This window comes from Engraulis encrasicolus, chromosome 20, assembly GCF_034702125.1.
Source record: "Engraulis encrasicolus isolate BLACKSEA-1 chromosome 20, IST_EnEncr_1.0, whole genome shotgun sequence".
Classification (NCBI taxonomy): Eukaryota; Metazoa; Chordata; class Actinopteri; order Clupeiformes; family Engraulidae; genus Engraulis; species Engraulis encrasicolus.
The window spans coordinates 43,291,229-43,297,978 of NC_085876.1; the positions used below are offsets into that span (position 1 = coordinate 43,291,229).

General features: G+C 43.2%; 1 long non-coding RNA gene across 1 annotated transcript; it reads right to left on the minus strand.

Annotated features, from left to right (window-relative positions):
* Window positions 1-2,286: 2,286 nt before the first annotated feature.
* Window positions 2,287-3,829, minus strand: LOC134435919 (uncharacterized). Its single transcript, XR_010032130.1, has 3 exons — window positions 3,743-3,829; window positions 2,593-2,699; window positions 2,287-2,374 (listed from the first exon to the last, which is right to left on the minus strand). It is a non-coding gene; the product is annotated as an uncharacterized LOC134435919 (long non-coding RNA).
* Between the last annotated feature and the right edge of the window lie 2,921 nt (window positions 3,830-6,750).

Consider the following 6,750-nt stretch of genomic DNA (forward strand, 5'->3'; position numbering starts at 1 on the left):
TACTCCCACGTCTAAGGTTTAGGAATGACCACACTATTACCTTTACCTGCCTGTCTTTCTATGCCCAGCTTGCAAAAAAATAATTCAAAGGCCATCAGAAAACATGGAGAGAAAAATATTTCTTTTCATAACAATTGGCCTACGCCCATGTCTGTCTATGGTTTCGAAGTGGCCACACTATTTACTTACCTTTACCTGGCCTGTTTTAAGATGCTCAGCTTCCAACAATTAAAGGCCCTCAGAAAACTTGGAAAAGTAAGCCTTCTATTCATAACCACTGTTTCTTTGTACAAGTAGACTATATATTGTTGAAAGAAATGAATCAGACAGGAATGAAATGTAACAATTTATTTTCAAGCTTACATTCTAAACAGTCACCTCACCCTCTCCTCAAATTCATAGTGAAATAGCAGTAGAACAGCACTCAACTACCACAGTTAGAGCAGCACTCATTTGTCTGATGTGTTGATGGCTGTGGAATTAAAGTTTCTACCAGTCTAAAACATAACAGACATTGCAATGCATTACACACACTATCAAATGCACACCCACAAAACTGTACACAGGCAGATGGAATACATAATATGCATGGAACATATCCGTGAAGAGATGCAGACTAAGAGTATTGCCTACAGCTGAAGGTACAGACACTAAAATGATAAAAAATAGTCAAGTGTACTTGTTCAAAAACATATGGAACAGGGTTAGCACAAAAGTTTGGAATTGTGTTTGACCAGTCTCCAATGTGCAGTTAAACTAAACATAGAAATAAGACACTGACAATAATCTCTCTCTCACACACACACGCGCGCGCGCACGCACACACACACAACATGGAGTAAACAAACTCTTTCTTTGCCACATTCCCTCACACAAGCAGTGAAAAATACAGACTGATTCATACAATAAATGTGTGGTGGGTGAGGTGTTTCTGTGATGATGTTGACTGCCCAACAGTGTGAAGTGTACAGGTCCTGAATGGCTGGTAGGGGTGATCTTATGATCTTTTCTGCCGTCCTCACCACCCTATGCAGCGCCTTGTAGTCTTCAGCTAGATGGCTGTCATGCCAGACAGAGAAGCTGCTGATGAGGATGCTCTCAAAGGCACCCCTGTAGAAAGTGGCGAGTGCAGATGTGGGGAGGTCGGCTCTTCTTATCCTTCGCAGGTGTCTGCACCTTTTGGATATGGTGGAGTCATGTGGTGCAGTTGGCTGAGGAGGAGAGGCACAGTGGTTGGTGCTGGGTTGATCAGGTTCAGATCCAAAGTTGCTGGTGTCATAGGTCGAACCGTAGGTGGAACTCTCCTTCACAAAATGTTGTCGGTGACATCAACCCTTCTGAAAACTGCCTCTGTACCTGTCAGAAACACAAAATAATGTTAAATGACACAATAAGATCCCCTTAACCAAAGGCAGACAGACACACACTTCCACTCTTTCTTCTATGACACACACACACTTTTAAAATTCACATGTAGAATGACCTGGTGCTCTCGTTCTCTCTCGTTCTCGTTCTCTCTCTCGCACACGCACACGCACACACACACCTCTTCCCCAACCTTTGCCTTAAGTGAATGCAGCATTTTTTCTTTAAATGCCTTACCTGCACATGTGTGGTTGAGGATGGCCTGACAGGGGGTCCGGAGCTGTCCTGGTTCATCACGATCATGTAGATCATCAACCCAATTACGACTCTGAGTAGGAAGAATCTCTTACATCTGTGTGCATACACACACACACACGCACGTGCGCGCACACACACACACACACACACACACACACACACACACACACACACACACACACACGACAGGAAAGATAAAGGTTATATGGTATATTAAAAATCAGCCCCATCACTTTAATGACAAACACAAGACACGTCTGTCCTGTACTGGGGTCACTGTGCACCTGTGGCCTACTGTACATCCTGTCTGTCTGTGTGCACCCCTAACCAAAGACAGACACACACACACACACACACACACTACCACTCTCTTGGCTGTATGACAGACACACACACGCCTTTCCATCTTTTGCCTTAAGTCAATGGTATGCTTTTTTTTGCACTACATACAAATCACACTCATCATTTTAATACAGAACACGAGGCTGAAGCGATACAACTGCTTCTAGCCTGTGCAGGGGTCATTACTGTGCAACTGTTCAGTAGATCCTCTATACAGCACCTCTACTATAAACACAATAAGATCAAAAGATGTCCAAAATTCAGCAGCACAGGAAGAAATTACTGTATGAAATACGTGTTGGTCCAGTGTAGGACAAAGCACACAGTTTTAGATTCAGTGATTTACTTACCACTGTGTGCAAAATGTTAGTGGTGACATCAACCCTCCTTCTGAAAACTGCCTCTGTATCTGTCAGAAAAAAATAATGTTAAATGACACCATAGGATACCCTTAACCAAAGGCAGGCAGACATACACTGCCACTGTCTTGGTTCTATGACACACACACACACACACACACACACACACACACACACACACACACACACACACACACACACACACACACACACACACATCTTTTGCCTTGAGTCAATGTTTTGTTTTGTTTTCTGCAGTTGGCCTTACCTAGAAAGGTGTGCACAGTAGGAAGAATGAAGATTGAGGATGGACAAGCAGGGTAGGAGGTTCTGCTCGAGAGGCATGGTGCTGTCTTGGTCCTGATACTGATTGGTCTTCACCATAGAAAATAGAAAAGATCAAAAGGTGTGACATGACAGATACCACACACACACACACACATACATACACACATACATACACGCACGCGCACACACACACACGAGAGATACAGGGTTTATGATACATAAAAAGCCCACCTACATACTGAACATAGTTGTCTGCAATTTCCATTTCTACCTCCATCACTCTGGCCACCATATTCCCAAGTCTGTTAAGATATTTGTCTAGATATTTGTTTAGACTCTGTGCTGGGGCCACCACTGTGCAAATGTGGCCTACTTTACACCCTCTGTTTGTTTTTGTATGTACTATTGAAGCTTTGAATATCATTGCATCTGTATGATGATTACACAGGCTGTTATTCTATTCACCTTCTCTGTCATGAAGAAACACTAATGACAGTTCAGTTCACACAGACGTGCACAACACACCACGGGAAGAACATACTTATTGGCCCAGTGTGTAACTATGGGGTAAATACAACATATTTCATGATCGTGTCGTGGTTAAACAAGCAATCAAACCTCCGACTGTCATCTAACAGTATTAGAACATTTCAAACGAGTAGCAAACCTAGATAGCCCCTCGTAGTGATTAATAAGAGGTATTTTCTTAATGGCTTCGTGACAAACATCATCAATGATGTAAAGCAAGCAATCACAACATCTGCATATCTTTGCAAAGACTTGTCAACACGTTTAGCTTTACAAAGATTAATTACAACGAGTGGAAGCCAGCCCTTAGTGTAATTGCCATTGCCTTCGTGTAGCTTCCAAAAGAAGAAATGTTCAACACCCTTGTCATGTTAACATCTTACTTTGTCTGCCCATAACTTAGAACTGTACAGTATGACAAATAAACACAACATCTGAAACAAACAGAACATTACGAAGTGAAGCCCGTTAGCTTGAAGCTAAAAATATTAGCCAAATGAGCTAGTTGGTTGTCCGAGGTGGTTAAATATTCGCTCTCCGACTGAAAGTGAAGTTGTAAAGCAAACAGTATGCATATTTATACATTTATATCGAAAGCTTACCGTCAATTGAGTGATAGCTGCAGTGAAATCCATCCAGTACTTTTGAAAGGTCCCGCTTGTGTTGTTTCGTCGGCCCGTAATTGACATGAAGTGCCGGTGAAATCTCTGTCGCAACGCAACTCGAACAGGCTGCCGGACGCGCCACACAAATCAGATGCTACGGTTGAAATCCGCCCACTGGGTTGAAATCCGCCCAGCGGTTGAAAACCGCCCACCATGTGTTCTGCAGAGACCCCTTACTCAGTGGGCGGGGCAGACTTGACTCGAGCTGTTCGTCTGGTTTCTGCGGCGTGGTGTGAAGAGCAATTTATCATTTTATGATGCGGTCGGACGTGCGCTTTCCCTAGTTTTCCTACAGCGGTGACTTCTTCAATTTTGTGGGTTTGGGGTTTAAAGTACGTGTAAGACAGCTCGTATGCAGAGATCGATTGGCATGTCGACCTTTCCCTGGAGTGCGTCTGGTGGGAGATTTGGTTCTTGCACAAGTGTTATTACGCAGCCACTACTACCATTGATGATGATGGCCTCCCACACTATGGCCAACCCCTACTGGAGTCGCGATAGGAAATACATAGCTCACCGTTTTGGTAGTGGCATGTTGTACTGACGGAATTAATCAGACGCAGGGAAGTAGTGTGCTGGAATGCTGACTGGGCAGTAAACAACTCCAGTAGCCTACATTGGCTACAGTGCTTGGAGACTGGAATTTGCATGCCATTAATTACAGGACTGATAGTATTCAGGCTCCATGCCTGATATCAGGCTTGACAGAGTTTGCAAAAACAAAAACATTGCAAGCCATTAGGTTATTCTTGTCTCAGAAAGTGTTACAGGTTCAGGGTTTTCTTCTACTATCAGGCTTGAATAATGGTCATACACAGGCTATTAAATGTTTGAATAATGTGTCAAAATACGCCTACGTTATGTCACTATGCAGTATCTTGTCGTCGTGGTTAGAGCAGGGGAAAAGTTCAGGCTTAGAATTTTTTTTTTCACTATCACCCCTGTTAATGTCTGGGAGGTTAAAGGGTGTCCTTTTCCTTCCCATGTATTTATCTCAGGCCTACATTATGTAGAGGTATTCATTATCTCTCAAAAGTTATTAAAATAGCCTATATAACACATTTTACGGACAATTTGTATAGGCTACATACAGCCAGCCAGGCCCACTGACTCTAATGTTGGTGGAAACTAAGTTGAGGAATTGAAAGCGCACCCCTTTACTTTTCACATTTTTTTAAACTGTTACTCTGTTGAACGCTGTGATTAAAGTTAATGCTTGAGCAGCAATGGCTAAAATGTGGACTAGGTCACAGTCAAGTGTGTGACAGACAGGACATTTCCTGTTGAAAGCAAAATGCTATGTGTGTCACTCAGCTCTCATGTTGACAATGTGACGTGCCATTGTAACGACATCCATAGAAGCCCCATTCAGTTTGGACTGTTGAACTAACGTTGCTTTATTGAATGTGTTTAGCTTGTAAGTGTGTGTGTGTGTGTGTGTGTGCGGCCCTGTAAAAGATTTTAAAGCCGCACTTGCATCTTGGCTCACCCTACAGGCCAAAAGTAGAATCGTTTCTAGTAAACCACACTGAGGTGCCAGTGTTGCCAGATGTGTCTGACCAAATCCCGCCCAAAAAATTCTCAAAAACCGCCAAAATGCGCCAAATTCCGCCCATATTCAAGAATTCACATGGGCCCTAAACGGCTGAAAAATCGCCAAATGGCAAATTTTCCACGTTTTTCCCTGCAGACGCTCATCCCAAGTAGTCCAGTTGGGCCAGCACCCGCCCAATCTGGCAACACTGAGAGGTGCTCTGTGTGGGAGTAACCACCATGTTCCTTTCCCTTTTCTTTTCCTACACGAAACATCTGTCAGTACCAGTGTTGCCAGATGTACGATAATTATCGTATTTGTACCATCATTTTGTCCATTTTGTCCTCTGTACGATCAAGAAAACATGATGTACGATCATTTCAGAGTTGTCATTCAGTTCATTTAGATGCCTTGAAACAACAATTTGGGTACGATAATTCAACATTTTCCATCTGGCAACATTGGTCAGTAGCATACACATCAATAGTGTATACCAGGCGTCACCAACGTGGTGCCCACGGGCGCCAGGTAGCCCTCCATGAGCTTCTGATGTGCCCACCAAGGATGTTAGTAAACAGTGACGACTACAAGATTGTAGTCACAGTTCATGCTTTTCTTATTTTAAATATGAGATTATTTCTTTGTAACCTGCAAGCAACTTATCATTCAATCATAGTGTGATTTGGGAATGATGTCAAGACATCAGTAGAGGATTTTGAACAAACAAGTCGCACTCGGGTAGCCCTCAGTAGCCCTCAGTAGCCCTCAGACCCAGAAAGGTTGGGGACCCCTGGTGTATACTGTTGTAGATCAGGAGTGGGGAACCTATGTCTCGAGGGCCATCTTACCCCAGTCTCGCGCGCCATCCTACGTAGCCTACTGCCGCCAAAGATTTGGCTGAATACGGAATAAAATGAAAATGTTAAAAAATAAATTTTAAATACAATTAGGATATTTGCAGGGGGACCTCGTGAAGGTGGGCACCTGTTATAAAGGTGGCGGCTAGAGATGGGATTTATGGCTCTTTTTCGGGATCCGGATCTTAGTGGCTTGTTCCTTTCAAAGAGCCGTTCAAAAAACTGGCTCTTTTGGCTCTTTTTTAAATTATTTATTCAGTGTTAAGAATGTAATATTTTGACTCCTCCTCAAGGTAATTTTGTCCAAACAACAACTGATTATTCTCCTGCTTCTAAAGACCGTTTTTGCCTCTCTTTGAGGCAAACAATTGTGTTTTTTCCCAAATTTAATTACTCTGGTCGAGGTCACGTGCTTAAAATGAATGAAAAATGAACGAAATAACGGTCGAGTGGCTTCCCCAGCTGTGATCCGGTTCCCATCGTTCACTTCAGGGAGCCGTTCAAAAGAACCGACTCGTTCATGAACGACACACCTCTAGTGGCGGCTCAAAAGC